This window comes from Tursiops truncatus, chromosome 19 (assembly GCF_011762595.2).
Source record: "Tursiops truncatus isolate mTurTru1 chromosome 19, mTurTru1.mat.Y, whole genome shotgun sequence".
NCBI lineage: Eukaryota > Metazoa > Chordata > Mammalia > Artiodactyla > Delphinidae > Tursiops > Tursiops truncatus.
Genome location: NC_047052.1, coordinates 48,964,349 through 48,982,121, shown reverse-complemented (window position 1 = coordinate 48,982,121; position 17,773 = coordinate 48,964,349). Strand labels below are relative to the sequence as shown.

The following is a 17,773-nucleotide window of genomic DNA, read 5'->3' as shown; positions in this document are numbered from 1 at the left end:
TGTTCTGTGTAGCAATCGTTTGTCCTTTTTGGTGCTGTGTAGTATTCCATTGTCAACTAGAACACACTTTGTTTACCAGCCAACTGACTGACGGGCACACAAATTGTCTCCAGGCTCCTGCTTGTTCTGAGTGAGGCCGCTAGGGCCACTTTGACACCAGGCTTTGGTGGGCATCACGCTCGTTTCCCTAGGGAATATCTAGGAGGGGGATCGCTGGGTCACAGGACGAGCCTATGTTTACCCTTAGGAGAAAATGCCAATTAAAAAAAAAAAAAGTGGGACTTCCCTGGTGGCACAGTGGTTAAGACTCTGTGCTCCCAATGCAGGGGGGGGCCCAGATTCAATCCCTGGTCAGGGAACTAGATCCCACACACATGACGCAACTAAGAGTTCACATGCCACAACTAAGGAGCCCACGTGCCACAACTAAGACCCGGCACAAACAAATAAATAAAATAAAATATTTAAATAAGTGACTGTAGGGGAGTTCCCTGGTGGTCCAGTCGTTAAGACTCGGTGCTTTCACTGTTGTGGCACTGGGCTCAATCCCTGCTTGGGGAACTAAGATTCCCACAACCCATGCGGTGCAGCTAAAAAAAAAAAAAGAGTGACTTTACCATAATAAATTCTCCTGCTCTTCACAATGTTCCATATCGACAGTCTTTTTTTTCTCTCTCTTTCTTTTTAATTTTAACCATCCTGGTAAGTATGTAGTGGTATCTGATTGTGGTTTTAATTTGTCTTTCTCTGATGAGTAATGATGTTGAGCATCTTTATCTGCTCTTATTGGCCATTCTCAGCATCTTCTTTGGAGAAGATAATAATTGCATCTGTTAATACAATTATTCGATAAAAATTAGATCTGTTCAAGTCTTTTGTCCATCGTATTCGTTTCCTGTGACTGCTGTAACAAATTACCCCAAACCTGGTGGCTTAAAACAATATACAATTATTCTCTTACAGTTCCTGAGGCCAGAAAACTGAAATCAGTATCCCTGGGCTGAAATCAAGACGTTGGCAGGGCTGTGCTGCCTCCAAAGGTTTGAGGGGAGAATCTGTTCCCTGCCTCTTCCAGCTGCTGGTGGCTCCAGGCTTTCCTTGGCTTGTGGCTGCATCAATCCAGTCTCTCCCTCCATCTTCCCGTGGCCTTCTCCTCTATATGCCTGTATCTTTTCCTCTTCTCTCTCATATAAGGACACTTGTCACTGGATTTAGGGCCCAGCGGGGTAATCCAGGATGATCTCATCTCACTATCCTTAACATTAATCACATCTGCAAAGACCCTTTTGCCAAATAAGGCAACATTCAACAAAGGAAAAGATACATGGGGTGAAGTCCAGGTGCCGAGGGGACAGCTTGTGCAAAGGCCCAGAGATGTGAGTGAGGAGGGATGTGCAAAAAAAAAAAAAAAAAAAGATTTCATGGCTTAGTCCTGCAGCTTAGTGGGCAGGACGAGGGGCCGGTGACCAGATCATACAGGGCCTGGGGCCATGGAAAGGAAGGTATGGCTCCAGGCCTTTCTTGACTTGGGAGCTGAGGGCACTGGATGGCCTGGAGTTCAAGGAGTCAGTGTCAAAAGGAATCCCATTCCGATCACTTCGTTTCCCAATCATATTTTCTACAGAGTTCAAGAGACAGCAGGCTCACTATAGAAACCGCAGCAAACACTGAGAAACAAAAACACTGAGAAATGAAAAAAATCATCTGTAATTCCACTACCCAGAGATGATCATTGTTAACTTTTAGCTCTGTTTCATGATCCTAAAGGCGCACGCGTGTGTATAGAGAAAAAAGTGAGGCATCATATATATATTGGTAGATACACACATACGTACAAAGTGGGAATCATTCCATAAAATGCTCTAGATCTGTATTTTAAGTGACCAATAAGGAGTCTTGGAGGAGAAGGTGTCAGACCCCCTTGGCCAGGTGAGGATGGATTTATGAGCCCTTCTCATTTATGAGCAGCAGTTTCCGAGGGAAAGGCGTTCTCGTAAAGGGCGCGGCATGTGCAAAGACCCGGTGGCCACAGGGAACGGTCGGAATGGCTGGAGCAGGGCAGGGGTGGGGCAAGATGAGCTGGCGATGGCAGATTTGTGCAGGACCTCAGGACCCCTGAGAGCCCTGAGCAGCTGTGTGAGTTTTTCCCGTGTGTTTGCTTTGTTCGTTTTGTTTACTGAAGCGCGTGCAGGACAGCAGTGTGGGCAGGAGTGGTGAAGGATCCAGGGAGGAGCTAAGGCTCCCAGGGACTGGACACCACCCAGAGATGGTCAGAAAGGCACCAGGACCAGCACCAGGATGGGCAGATGTAAGAGCTGCAGCCCAGCCACGGAGGGGACAGGGGAGACATGCCCACCTCCACCTTCTCCTTTCCCCCCCGCCTTTTTTTTTTTTTAATTTATTTTATTTATTTATTTTTGGCTATGCTGGATCTTTGTTGCTGCGAGCGGGCTTTCTCTCGTTGCGGCGAGCGGGGGCTACTCTTCGTTGCGGTGCGCGGGTTTCTCATTGCAGTGGCTTCTCTTTTTGTGGAGCACGGGCTCTAGGTGCGTGGGCTTCAGTAGCTGTGGCTCGCGGGCTTCAGTAGTTGTGGCTCGCAGGCTCTAGAGCACAGGCTTAGTAGTTGTGGCGCACAGGCTTAGTTGCTCCGCGGCATGTGGGATCTTCCCGGACCAGGGCTCGAACCCGTGTTCCCTGCATTGGCAGGCGGATTCTTAACCACTGCGCCACCAGGGAAGTCCACCTGTCCCCTCCTCTCTTGAGGGCACTGCCCAAAGTCGTGCCCACCAGAAACAGAGGATAGGCACTCAGCTTCCTGGGAGCAGAGAAGGGCAGGCAAGAGTAGAGAGGGGGTCTGGGAGCAGAGGGAAGTATCACAGCCCCAGCGTTCCCCAGCTTTCCAGGGGAGCATGAGACCAGGACACCCAACACCAGCCAGTCACGTGCAGTTACCTCGTGTGATCTTGCAGTTCGGGAGCTAAGGTCCTGGGCTTGGTGAGTCACACTCAAAGCATCGGGTTGGTTCCAAGGCTTCTCTCTCCCTTCCCAAGTGTGACTCAGATAGCAACAACCCCCGGGACGGCAGGTGGATGGGCTTCCCTGCAACGTGGAATACTGCACGTGACTGCGAGTTAGTGCACGCTTCCCACGGGGCGGGTGGGACGCGTGCTCCTGGGAGAAGTTCACTTTTGGATCCATAGAGGTTCCAATTCCTAGAAAGGAGGTTGCTCTTGTTCTTTCCTGTTCTGTAACATCTGTTCATAAAATGTAATCAGCCAGTAGGAAAAGAGGCAAGTCCCACATTTCTAACCAGTTAATAGTACGATTTGCTTTTCATCAAAACCAGATGAGAGTGTGTGCCCATCAGTACCAGGCTTGTTCCATCAGGGACGTCTTCGCATGAGAACATACACAAATCTCATCACCAGTCTTCACTTTATTCTGTAAAATACAGAGAAGAGAAAACTAAACACCCGGGTCACCACCAGCCCAGCTTCAGAGACAGGGCTTCCCCTGATCTTGGAAGTGTCTGTGGGACCCTTGAGGGGGGCAGCAGGCCTCAGTGCGGTGCAGTGGCCCTCCAGTGATTTCCACCTGGTTGTGACTTTCAACAACCAGGAGCTGAGCCTCTTTTCCGCCCCCGTGCCTGCCTGCGTTTGGAGTCGGCCACTCTTGTGAGACACCCAGGAGATTTCCCATCACACACATGTGGGCATCTGGGACCTGGAGCGGGGGAGGGGCTCAGAGGAGGGCAGAACACAGGAGGGGCTGCCCCTGACGTCACTTCTGGAACTGTGGGAAGGGACTTTGAAAGCCCCAGCCCCCCTCTGTGTGGATGAAAAGTTCTTGTGCATACCTTAACCTGGTGACAGGGAGACTGGGCCCAGAGAGGGCAGGACCCTTGTTTGAGGTCACACAGTGGGAAGCTGGAACGCAGCTAAGTTAATGACACAGACGCCCTGTCCAGTAGCAGACAAGCCCCTCCGCGGAGGGCAGAGCTCCTGGGAAGGAAGGAGAGAGAAAAGGGTCTCTGTGACCCCCAGAGCAGAAAGGGAAGCTGCCGGCGGGGCCAGGACCTACCTAGAATTTTCTGGGGTGTATGTCCTGCAGTCTTCAGCCTCTAACTTTTCTGGGTTCATGGGGATGACCATGAACTTCCCCAGGTTGGCAGCACCTCTGCGTGAGGTGGTGGAAACGGCAGAAGTCTCTGCAGCAGCTCCACTTCCCGTGCTTGGGGTCCAGCGTCACACTGCCACAGAGCCGCCACGGCTCCTTTCTCACCACCAGCTCTTCACCTGGGGCCAGACACGGCTCAGAGGGAGGGCCTGGGCGGAGGGCCTCTGCCTGCGCCCTGCTCCCATCCCTTATCCCCCTCGCATCCGTTCATTTTGTTTTTTTTCAACTTGCGGGATGTTAGTTCCCCGACCAGGGATTGAACCCGGGACCTTGGCAGTGAAAGCATGGAGTCCTAACCACCGGACCGCCAAGGAATTCCCTTTTCCCTTGTTTTTGTTTTTTTTCTTAAATACCTTTATTAAGGTAGAATTCAGATATCATACAATTCACCCATTTAAAGCCTACAATTCAGTGGGTTTTAGTATATTTGCGGGGTTGTGCAGTCAGCACCACAATCAATTTTAGAACATGTCCATCACCCTAAAAGGAAACCCCGTGTCCATTAGCACTCGCTCCCCATTCCCTCCGACCTCCCCAGCCCCCTCAGCCCTGGGCAGCCACCAGTCTACTTACTGTCTCTATAGATTTGCCTATTCCGGACATTGACCTCCCCATTTTCCATTTCCACCAGCAGTGTATAAGAGTTCTCATTTCCCCACATCCTTGCCAACCCGTGTTATCTGACTCTCTGATTATCCCATTCCCTAGTGAGTGGGAAGTCGTATCTCCTTGTGGTTCTGATTTGCGTTTCCCTGCATCCGTTCATCCTTTACCCAGCACTGATGTCCAACGTCCCATCCGCCTCTGTCCCCAGAGCAGTCGTGACCCCTCTCCTCTGGCTGCCTCCTTCTCATCTGCCTTCTGCCTGGCCCAGGGGCGTGGGTCCTGTGCTGAGCTCTCCAACCCTCAGTGGGCTCCTGCCCTTGTGCGCAGGGTTACCAACCGCTCACCTTGGGCGCCCCGGTCACAACCAAAGAAGTACACTTACCTGGTTCTAGGGCTGCAACTAATGTCACTGAAGTTGCTTAGGCAAGTAGCGCCCGGTCAGGGTTTAAGCTCCATTCTCCCCCTCAGGCAGTTAACTTCACCCCTCTGAGCCACACTTTTCCCATCTCTAGAATGGGATTGTCTGCTTCACGGGGGTGTCACCCAGAGTGAAAGTGGCTGTCAGGTAGTGGGGTTGAAATAAGGGATAATAGAAATGCTTCGCCAGCTGGGCCTGTGGTAAGATGGGACTCTTTATTTATTTATTTATTTTTGGCCGCGCCGCGTGGCTTGCGGGATCTTAATTCCCCAACCAGGGATCGAACCCCGACCCTTAGCAGTGAAAGCGAGTCCTAACCTCCAGGGACCTCCAGGGAATTGCTGGGACCGTACTCTCGACTTCGGCTCTTGTCTCGGCCGATCACGCCCCTTCTCCCTCCCAGCCCAGCAGATGCCCCATTTCTCCTCCCTCCCGGGAAGCACTCCCTACCCCCCTGCACCCGTATTCAGCGCAAGGCGCTGGCATGGGAGATCCACACAGACGACCCCAGGACCCGGGGGTGGGAAGTGGGTCAGAATTCCACACTCAGGTTGGCATTTCAGCTGATGCGGAGCATGGAGGTGGAGGTTGAGCCCCTCGCTGCTGCCCAGCCACCCCAGAGGGGTCAGACTTCCCTGTTCCCCGCACCCGTGGTCACCTTTAGAGAGATGGGGCCATCCGTGCAGGAATGGGAACAGCACGAGGAAGAGAGCTGCAGGGGAGAGAGACGTGAGGGTCGGGGAGCTGGGCCGGAGGAGGAGGGTGGTGGGGACAGGCCTGTACCTGAGAAGATAAGGAGTCCGGATCCGCCGCTGACACTGGTCCTGGGCCCTGGCCCGCGTCTGGAGGCCCCTGGTTGGCACCTGTTACGGAGGCCAGCAGCACCTGGGGAAGACAGCTTCTGTCTTCTGCCCTCTGTCCTGCAAAGTCAATCACCAATGAGCTCCAGATGCAAGTAACTCACTTGGTAATAAAGAATATATGTAAGCGTTACCACAATTCCTAACACAACCCTTCAAAGTCATTCATAAATTCCTAAAGGATGGGTGTATCTTTGTTACGCTAATGGTGACTCAGACCGAGCCAGTCACCAGAAAGACCTAGACATAAGGTATAGATATAAGATATAGAAGGTTGTGATTTTGTTTTTATTTTATTGAAGTATTGTTAATTTACAATGTTGTGTTAGTTTCAGGTGTACAGCAAAGTGATTCAGTTATATATATATTTTTTTTTTCAGATTCTTTTCCATTATAGGTTATTACAAGATATTGAGTAGAGTTCCCTGTGCTATACAGTAGGTCCTTGTTGCTTACCTATTTTATATATATTAGTGTGTATGTGTGAATCCCAAACTCCTAATTTATCTCTGCCCCCTGCCCCCAGAGGGTTGTGATTTGATTTGATTTGATTTAAATAAATAAATGTATTAGTTGCGGTGTGGGGGGTTTTTAGTTGCAGCATGTGGACTTCTTAGTTGCAGCATACATGCGGGATCTAGTTCCCCGACCAGGGATCGAACCCGGGCCCCCCTGTATTGGGAGTGCCGAGCCCTAGCCACTGGACCACCAGGGAAGTCCCAGGTTGTGATTTTAAACTAGCTATACTGGGAGCTCTGGAGAATGAGTTCAGTCACTTGGCCGAAGATTTCATCACTCTTGATGAAACTGAGCGCTTCCTGGGTGGCAGCCTGAGTCCTGTTCTGATTGCTGTTCTGATACAGGGAGAGAGCAAAGGAAGCTCTGTGTTCCCTCCTAGACCTCACCCTCTGTACATCTTTTATAATAAAACTGTAATTGTAAGTATAACATTTTCAGGGGGTTCTGTGAGCCATTCTAGCCAGTTATTGAATCTGAGAGAATTGTGGGAGCCCTGAATCTGCAGCCAGTGAGTCAGAAGTGAACATGGCCTGGGAAGCCCACTTGTGGCTGATGTCTGGAGTGTGGGCAGTCTCGTGGGACTGAGCCCTTACCTTGTGGGGTGTGCGCTAACTCTGGACCGCATTGCAGTACACCCAGTAGGTGTTGACCAGTTGGGGGTGAAATAGGCCAGTACCTAAACCAGTTTCTCATCACCAAGTTACCTTTTCTTTGTAAACTGTGGCAAGATATACATAACATAAAATTCATCATTTTAACCATTTTTAAGTGTACAGTTCAGTGGCATTAAGTACGTTAAGTGTATTCACAGTGCTATTCAACCATCACCATCTATTTCCAGAACTCTTTCATCATTCCAGACGGAAACTCTTTGACTCTTAAATAACCAAGTTAGCTGCCAATAGGGGCCCTTATTCCCCTCTTCAGAAAGTAATTACAGGGATAATAAATTACTGCTATTCTTTGACTCTTTGAAGGGGAGGAACAAGGGGCTCTTCCGGAGGGAAGTGAGACAGAAAAGGAAGGAAGTCTTTACAGGGTATGTTAGTAAGCAGATTACTTCTGTGAGTACCTGGGGCTCAGTCTTGCAGGGACCCTCCAAGAGACAGTGAATAAGGTACCCCAGAGTTTGCCCCCTCACCCCTCCAGGTTTCCTATGAGTTTTGAGTTTTAAGCTTAGAAGATGGACATATCACACCAAACAGCGGCCCCACTTCTACTTGACTTGAAAGGCAACATTAGGATGCCTTGGTGATTGGAAGGAAAGGACCTTCCCAAACAGCCATGCTAGGCAGAGGGGTGTCCTCAGGGACCATGGGCTAAATCTTCGTGCATTCCATCCTTAGCTTCTTAAGAATAATTCCTGGAAATGACGCTGCTGGATCTGATCATGCATAGGTTTTGAATTTTCCTCTTTGATTTAACAAACAAGTCATCAGTGTTCATAGGAGAAAATTTAAAAATCATAGACCACCACCAAACGCATCTCGCAGAAATAATCAGCTCCTACATTTTGGAGTATTTTCCATAAATACTATTTATTTGTTTGTTATTTATATTTCAGTTTTCTCCAATACTTTATTTGGAAAATTTTTCAAACCTACAGAGCAATGGAAGGAAATACACAATCAACACCCAAGTGCCCTTACTGGATCCATCCCTTGTTCACACTGTGTCCTGTTTATGTCCTTCAAATACCTAGGTCTCCATCTATACCCATGTTTATGTCTTCTGTCATGCTGCTATAACCAAATACCATAGGCTGGGTGGCTTAGACGACAGGTATATATTTTCTCACATTCTGGAGACTGGGAAGTCCAAGATCAAGGCGCTGGCAGATTCAGTTCCTGACGAGGACCCTTTTCCTGGCTTGCAGACGGCCGCCTTCTCACTGTGTCCTCACAAGGCAAAGAGAGAGAGCGAGCCCTGGTGTCTCTTCCTCTTCTTATAAGGACTCTAATCCCATCATGGAGTCCCTGTCCCCAAGACCTCATCTAAACCTAATTACCTCCCAAAGACCCCACTTTCAAGAAACACCATCACATTGGGGGTAAGGCCTTCAACATACGGATTCGGGGGCACACAAACATTTTAGTCCATAACAGTTTACATCTATATCTTTGTCTCTATATATACGCAGATTTTCTTGCTGAATCATTTGAAAGTAATTTGCAGATGCCACGACACTTTGTCCTTAAATTTTTTTTTTTTTTTTTTGGCCATGCTGTGCGGCTTGCGGGATCTTAGTTCCCCGACCAGGGATCGAACCTGAGCCCTCGGCAGTGAAAACGCCAAGTCCTAACCACTGGAATGCCAGGGAAGTCCCCATCCTTAAAAACTGAAGCAAGTGTCTTCTAAGAATAAGGACCTTCTCCCACATAATCCACAAACCACTATACACTAAGAAAATGATTAATAATTTCATAATGTCATTTAAGAAACTGCTTCTTTTCAAATTTCTCCAACAATGTCAAAATGTCTTTTGTAGAGTTTTCTTCCACCTCCAATCCAGGATCCAATCATGATCCACAAATTATATTTCATAGTCACATCTCTTTAATCTTGAAAAAGCTAAGACAGTTCCTTAGCTCTTTTGGATTTTTATAACTTTGGGTTTTTGGAACTTCCAGCTCAGTTGCCCTGTAGCAACTGACCCACACTCTGGACCATAATTAGATTCAGAGTGAACATTTTCAGCGGGAAAACGATGTGTGTGGTGCTGCATCTTTCCCTTGGCAACTCCATCAGGACACGATGTCGGTGTGTCCCGTTTCTGATGATGGTGAGTTTGATCACTTGGTTCAGGTGATGACCACCAGGTCTGCCTCTGGAAAAGTGCCCTTTGCCCTTTTGTAATTGGTCAGTAGTTTATTTATTCATTGATTGATTCATTCATTCATTCGTTTATGTTTTTAGCAAATATTCCATGAATATCATCTCTGTGCCCAGTCCTGTGCTAGGCAGGGCTGTGCTGGGAACACAGTGGTGACCAAGACACTCTGGATCCTGCCTTCTCGGGACTCCCAGGTCACGAGGGAGACAGTCCAGCCACAGATAGTGACGACCCACAGTGCGTGGACCTGGGATGGGGGAACCCACATGACTCGTGATGGACCCAGCCTGGGGGGTCACGAAGGACTCCCAACAGGAGGAGGCATCTGAAAATTCAGGGTGGGTGTGGAGAGGAGTGAGTGTTGCAGGCAGAGGGAATAGCATATGCAAAGGCCCAGGGGTGGGAGAGAGCAGAGGGGTCTGGGCACTGAATGAACAGTTGGAAACTCCCCATCAACCATGGGGTAGATCCCATTGGGCCTTGTGGCCATTTTAAGGAGTCAGGACGTTTTCTGTGAGCTAGTAGAGGCCACTGCAGTAGGGTTTTCGTCAGGAGAGGGCTGTGGCTTCGGTGCATTTTTATTTTCTGGGACCATCACTCCGTGGGGAGCGTGGATTGAGAGGACGGGGCTGAAGTAGTGCCGGCTGGGGAGCTGCAGGGGGCGCTGAGGGGCAGAGACTGGGATTCATCAGATCCGGTGACTAACCAGGTGAGGGGGCAAGGATCCAAGATAACAGTGCTCAGGTCCCACGAGTATTGTGTCTGTGCGTGTGCACGTGTGTAATTACACTAAATGTTTATTTTTATTCTCAGTTTAAAGAACAAAACATTCTCTAAGGCTTATCAAAAGCAATTCCCAGCCCCACGCTACCCACTCTGTACCCTTTCTCCTGCCACAAACTCTTTCAGTCCTTTTTCTCTGTTTCTCTGCCTTATCTCGAATTTTTTTGTCAAAGCAGCTTTAAGTGAGGTCTAAGCTTTAAGTGAGAGGTATAAGTGACACACAGTACAATGCACGTATATAAAGTGTATCATTTGATGGTTTAAATTTTTTTTAATTTTATTCAAGTGCAGTTGATTTACAATATTTAAATATCTATTTTTTCTACCTATAAAATACCTCTTTTATGTAAAGTAGTGCGTATTAATTGATGTTTTGACATACGTATGCACCCGTGAAACCACCACCACATTGAAGGTAGTAGACACATCTCATCGCTCCCCAGTCTCCTCAAGCCCCTCCCCCTGCCCCCTCCCCTCTCCCCTCCCCCAAGGAACCCCTGAGCAGCCTCGTCACAAACGTCAGGTTGCACTCACAGAAAACAAACTGTGGTTACCAAAGGGGAAAGGGGGAGAGGGATACATTTGGAGTTTGGGATGAACAGATACACACTACTGTATATAAAATAGATAAACAGCAAGGTCCTACTGTATAGCACAGGGAACTGCATTCAATATCTTGTAATAAACTATAATGGAAAAGAATCTGAAAAAGATACACATGTATGACTGAATCCCTTTGCTGGACACCTGAAACTATCACAACATTGTAAATCAACTATACTTCAATTAAAAAAATTAAAACATGTCAAGTTACAGGGCCCATGGAGGAAGCAGGATCCTTCCTCCACAGCTGCTTTTCTTTGGCTTCTTGCAGTGAGGGTAGCTCAGGCAGTGGTAGGAGCCGAAGCTGTGGCCGAGGGTGCCCCTTGTGTGGAGTTTTGCAGTTTTGTTTTTTTGTTTTTTAATTGGTGTAAAACTCACATAACATAGAATTAACCATTTTATAGTGAATAAGTGGCATGTGTACATTCACCACACTGTACCACCATCAGCTCTATCTAATTCCAAAACATTTTCATGACCCCCAGAATAAGAGTTGGTACCCATTAAGTGGCTACTCTCCACCCCCTCCCCCTCCAACTCCTGGCCACCAGCAATCTGATTTCTATCTCTAGGGATTTGCCTGTTCTGGACATTTCTTATCAGTGGAATCATACAATCAGAACTTTCGTGTCTGGCTTCTTTCAACTTAGCATCATGTTTTCAAGGTTCATCCTTGTTGCAGCAGGTATTAGTACTCCATTTCTTTTTATGGCTGGTTAATATCCATTGTACGGATAGACCACAGTTTATCTGTACATCTGTCAATGAACATTTGGGTTGTTTCTCCTTTTGGCTATTGTGAATAGTGCTGTGTGAAAATGGATGTAACTGGCAGTCATTTCTAGGCTTAGAGAATCTGTCTGGAGGGCAGTGGAGCATCGTGGAGGAGAGCGTGAGCTCTGACACTGAAATTCCTGGACTCAAGCCCTAGATCCACCTCATACTATCTGGATGAGCTGGAGTTCACCGGATGTCTTCGTGCTTGACAACAGAACTTCCTCTGTGGGATTATTACGACATCGAAACAGTTAATACATGTAAAACACTTAGGGAGGTGCCTAGCTCAGAGGAAATACTAGCAAAGCATTGAATTTTTGTCATCATCAGTGAACACTCTGCATTGCCAGCAGCAGAAACCATCCTGGGCCAACGGAAGCAGAAAAAGAATATATTGGAAGGATATATTGGAGACCAAGGCTAGGAAAATCAGCAGGAATCTTGGAGGTCTATAGTTCAGGACACCAGTGTTGTCACCAAGAGACCCAAAATGTGTAATGGCACCTAGAACAGGGGTTTATTCCTTGCTTGTATAGCAGTTCTTGCAGGGGAGTCATGTGGCAGGACAGCCCTCTTCCTCTGCTCAGTCATTCAAGGACCCAGGCTGATGCAGTCCCACCATCTTCAGCTTGTGCCTTTCAAGGTCACCCTGGGGGTCATGTCCACTCCAGCCAGAGGTCAGTAAAGAGCATGAAGGAAGAGAGCACAGGTTTTATGGACCAGGACTGGAAGTGGCACTCTATTCGCTTCACCTCAATTCCCCTTGCCGGGACTTAATGCCCTGGCCACACCTAACCCCAAGGGGCACTGGGAAATGTAGTCCCTGGCTGGACCAACACCTGGCAGCAAGGCATCTACCCCAGGTTGCCATGAGCACGAGACACTGGTGGACTCCTGAGGTCAGAGGATTGACAGCGCCGTGGGTACCACCCCACATCCGCCCTTCACCTGCCATCCTCCCTCCTGCATGACTCCTAGGCACTTCTGGCATCCTTGATACCTTGCTCAAGATTTCAGGTCCAGGGACTTCCCTGGTGGCACAGTGGTTAAGAAGCCGCCTGCCAATTCAGGGGACACGAGTTCGAGCCCTGGTCTGGGAAGATCCCGCAGGCCGTGGAGCAACTAAGCCCTTGCGCCACAGCTACTGAGCAGGTGCTCTAGGGCCCATGTGCCACAACTACTGAAGCCCACATGCCTAGAGCCTGTGCTCTGCAACAAGAGAAGCCACCACAATGAGAAGCCCGCGCATCTGCACAGCAGCATTTGCTAATTTCAGCGGGAGAGGCTCTACTTTTGCTTGCTTGTTTGTTTGTTTAAACAGCTTTATTGAGGTATAATCTACATGCCATAAAATTCACCTGTCTTGAGTGGACAATTTATTTTTAGTAAATTTACATAGTCGTGCAATTGTTACCACAGTCACTTTAGAACATTTCCATCACTGGAAAGATCCCTCAAGTCCATTAGCAGTTCTCTCCCCACTCTCCCCTCCCCCAGCCCCTGGCAAACACTAACCTGCTTTCTGTCTCTGTGAATTTACCTATTCTGGACATTTCATAGAAAAGAATCATACACTACGTGGCCTTCTGTGTCTGGCTTCCTTCACTGCGCATAATGTTTTCAAGATTCGTCCCTGTCGTAACATGTATCAGTACTTGATTCCTTTTTATGTATTAATAATACTCCATTGTATAAATATACCAGATTTTGTTATCCATTCACAAATTGATGGACTTTGGGGTTGTTCCCCCTTTTTGGCTGTTGTGGACGTGTGTGCAACTGGCCGTTGTTTTGAATACAGTTATTCCAGTGGGTGTGAAATGGAATCTCATTGTGGTTTTGACTGGTATTTCTCTGCTGACTTTTTTTTTTTTTTGGTCTGCGCCATGTGGCTTGTGGGGATCTTAGTTCCCCGACCAAGGATTGAACCGGGTCCCCCTGCAGTGGAAGCACTGAGTCCTAACTACTGGACTGCCAGGGAATTCCCAGCTATTGTTGAGGTTTTTTTTGTTGTTGTTTGTTTTTGCGATACGCTGGCCTCTCACTGTCGTGGCCTCTCCCGTTGCGGAGCACAGGCTCCGGACGCGCAGGCTCAGCGGCCATGGCTCACGGGCCCAGCCGCTCCGCAGCATGTGGGATCTTCCCAGACCGGGGCACAAACCCGTGTCCCCTGCATCGGCAGGCAGACTCTCAACCACTGCACCACGAGGGAAGCCCCTATTGTTGAGTTTTAAGAGCTCTTTATATGTTCTGCAACAAGTCCTTTATCAGATATATGATTTGCAAATATTTTCTCCTAGTCTGTGGCTTCTCACTTTCTTAATCTTATAAAATTCCTTTTTATTTAACAACTTTTTTTGAGGTATGACTTACATGCAATAAACTGTACTTATTTTAAGGGTTCACTTTGATGGGTTTTATCACAGGTATTTGCCATGAAACCACCACCATAGTTAAAAATATTTCCTTGGGCTTCCCTGGTGGCGCAGTGGTTGAGAGTCCGCCTGCCGATGCAGGGGACACGGGTTCGTGCCCCGGTCCGGGAAGATCCCACATGCCGCGGAGCAGCTGGGCCCGTGAGCCATGGCTGCTGAGCCTGTGCATCCGGAGCCTGTGCTCCGCAACGGGAGAGGCCACAACAGTGAGAGGCCCGCGTACAGCAAAAAAAAAAAAAAAAAAAATTTCCTTCACCCCCCAAATTTCCTTGTGTTCCTTTGCAGTCCATCTCTCCCGCCATACCTGACCTCAGGGAAGCACTGACCTGATTTCTATCACTGTGCATTCATCCAAATCCTTTTTTCTCCAAATGGCCAAAAAATATAATTGTTATTCTTTTTGAACTAATTTTTTCCTTTTAATTGTGAAATATTGCAGACATAGAGGAAATACTGTAACCAACACCCGTGGACCTACCACTTAGAATTAATAGATATTAACACTTTGCCCTATTTGCTTTGAGTTTTATTCCCTTGTTTAGGGACTAAAGCTAAAAAGCCTCACCCCGTTCTCACTCCTTCCTCCTTCATCTGTCCTGAAGTTGCTGAGTATTAGTCCCTGTGAGACTTTATACTTTTCCTGAATATATATGTGTGTCCATAGTGCACGTTCTTGTTCACGCTGTTTGTATCTTTTGGACCTAGTATTTCTTCTCGTTACGTTTGGGAGATTTTTCTGTGTTGAAGTACATAAAGCTCATTCGTTCTTTTAATTTTTTCCGTTGCAAATCGTGAGATTGATTAGTAGCGAAATATTTCAGAAGCGTTGGTAAGTTGGCAAAAGCATGCCTGGGGATGTAAGACACTGCTAGGGAAGCAAACGAGTAATTTCACCATTTTTGCTTTGTTTTGTTTTAACTACTGTGCTCGGCAAGCACAGCTTCATTTCTAGGTTGTGACATAAAATCCTCCTCAATTTCAGGCTGAGATTCCCTTTTGAGCCTTTGCCTTTAAGAAACTGTCTAGATTTATGGAGGTCATTGACAGATGGATTCAAATTTTGGTTTTTAAACAAAAAGGAATGTGAGGAATTCCCTGACCGTCCATTGGTTTAGACTCCTCGCTTCCACTGCAGGTGGCGTGGGTTCAGTCCCTGGTTGGGGAACCAAGATCTCGCAGGCCCCGCAGCGCAGCCAAAATATATATATATACATTTTAAAAAATTTAAAAAAAGAAAGGAATGTGCTGTCATCCTGTCTTTGAGTCCCTTTAACACAGGCCATAGTCGTGCCCGTCCCCCTCCCATTTTGAGTGGGGGCCTGGACTTTCTCAGTCCTGGATTCTGAATCCATTTTGCCTTTTAACAGACCCTCAGGGAGAATAGAGAGTTCAAGGTTCCATCACAACCCTGCTTCCTGCACCCAGGCAGGAGCCTGGGGGACATCATAAGACTGGGGCTCCTTTTGGGAGGGGCCAGTGTACTTTCCCAACAGGAAGAGTGTTAAATAGGCAGTCAGGACACCTTGAAGTTAGATGTCTCAGGCTCATCTGACAGGTGGCCAAGGCCAAGTCTGGCTGCCCATGGGCAACAGGGAGGAAACAGACTGACCAAGGGCGTGGCACCAGACAGTGGCATTTCTCTGGGCCTCACCAGAGGCTGCAAGTGAAAGTCACTTGGAAGAGATCAGGAAGGTGGCTGGACAACTCCCGTTCATTTGGGTCATGAAAACTTTTTTTTTTTTTTTGGCTGCGTTGGGTCTTTGTTGCTGCGCGCGGGCTTTCTCTAGTTGAGGCGAGCAGGGGGTATTCTTCGTTGCGGTGCGTGGGCTTCTCATTGTGGTGGCTTCTTTTGTTGCAGAGCATGTGCTCTAGGGCACAGGCTCAGTAGTTGTGGCGCTCGGGCTTAGTTGCTGTGCGGCATGTGGGATCTTCCCGGACCAGGGCTCGAACCCGTGTCCGCTGCATTGGCAGGCGGATGCTTAACCACTGCACCACCAGGGAGGCCCTGGGTTATGAAAACTTTTAACTGCATTACAGTATACCTAAAGCAAAGTGTACAAATCCTAAGTGTATAGTTTGATAAACTCACAGAAAGAACAGGAAACAGAATATAACCAGCCCCCCAGAAACCCTACCATGCCCCCCTTCTAGTCACTATGCCTCCCAAGGGTAACCACCATCCTGACTTGTAACCCTGTGGATTGAATTTGCCTCTTTGGGGACTTTATATAAATGGAATCACGCAGCATGTATGCTTGTGTGGCCTCTTTCACTCAACATTGTCTGTGAGATTTATTCAGCTTTTTGTGTGTCGCTGTGGTTCATTTGTTCTCATTGCTGTTGAGTGTTTCACTGTGTGCATCCTTTTTTACCAATCCTTCTATGGTGGGCATTTGGGTGGTCTAGAGTCTTTTTTTTCATAGCACTGAGGTGAACATGCAGGGACATGTCTTTCAGAGAACATGTGACAGGTTTCTGTGGGTGTCCACCCAGGAGCGGAATTGCTGGCTCATAGAGCACTGAATGCTAAATTTAGGAGTCACTGCCAACCAGCTGCCAGAGTGGGTGTCCTCAATTACCTCCTCCGAGTCTGAGTGTGATACATCTTTGGCAGCACTTAGGATGTGTGGGTGTTTCATTTCAGCCATTCTGGGGTGTGTAGAGTGCTTTCTCTTTGTGATTTTAATTAATATTTTCCTGACATGTAATGAAAAGACCGCATCTTTTCACATGTCTAGTGGCCATTTAGATTTTATCCTCTTAGGTGATTCAAGTTCTTCTCTATTGGCTGGTCTGCCAATAGAAGTGGTTAACCTCTTAGCGGTTAGGATTCCAGGCTTTCCATGCTGTGGCCGGGGTTCAATCCCTGGTGTGGGAATTGAGATCCCACAAGCCACGCTGTGCAGCCCCCAAAAAACAGTCCTCCTATTCCTTTGAGGAATAGGAGAACTAAAGTTGGAGGTGGAAAGATGGACTTCTGTCTTGCAATTTACCCCCTTCTATGTAGTCTAAATGATTCCCCCCATGTGCATTTTATTCTTCTAACTTAAAGGAAGAAAACCTAATTAGGTCAGCCTGGTTGCTGTGGAGGATGGTTGGAAGGGGTCAAGTATAAATGTTTTCAGAAATTCATCCCTTAATGAGCCCAAGGAACCTTATTTTTCCCATCAATTCACGTATCAGTGGATGAATATTAATTATTACTGCAGTGAATCAGGTTTCAACATCAACTCTAGGCTTACGTTGCATTTACAAGTGACCACAATGCTGATAATCCTTGTTCACATGAGTAAGTGATTAGAGAAGGAAGGAGTTGGCGTTGGAGCAGGCGCTGCAGCCCTGAGCTCCGTCCAAAGCCCCAAACCCCACAGTGAACACACGTCAGGACGGAGCGCAGCACCGTCGGCCCCACCTTCGGGGAGAGGGAAGGAGCCTGGCAGGTGGGTTGTGGGAGGGGCAGAAGGAGCGAGCTTTACACCCGCCCTGGACTTCTGACCGCTCCCACCCCCTCCCAGAGATTGCGGCCTCCACTCTGGACCTCCCCTCCAGGGCAGCAATTCTCATCCCCAGCCGATCACCAGAATCTTCTGGACGTTTCCAAAAGATGCCGTCAGGGCCACCCCTGGCCAGATAACTAACTGGGCATTCCGCGTGCGAGGCCCGGCGCGGGTCTTGGTTAAGGGGCCCATTCCCCGCTGGCGCCCGCGGTTCTGGCTGCCGTGTCGCCATTGCTCCGACCCGGACACCGAGGCGTCGAGGGGCG

At 48.2% G+C, this 17,773-nt stretch overlaps 1 protein-coding gene across 1 annotated transcript in view; it reads left to right on the top strand.

Annotated features, from left to right (window-relative positions):
• OPA3 (outer mitochondrial membrane lipid metabolism regulator OPA3) overlaps positions 1 to 17,773 on the top strand; it is a 66,242-nt gene that overhangs the window by 46,190 nt on the left and 2,279 nt on the right. The gene's annotated exons all lie outside the window — the stretch shown is intronic.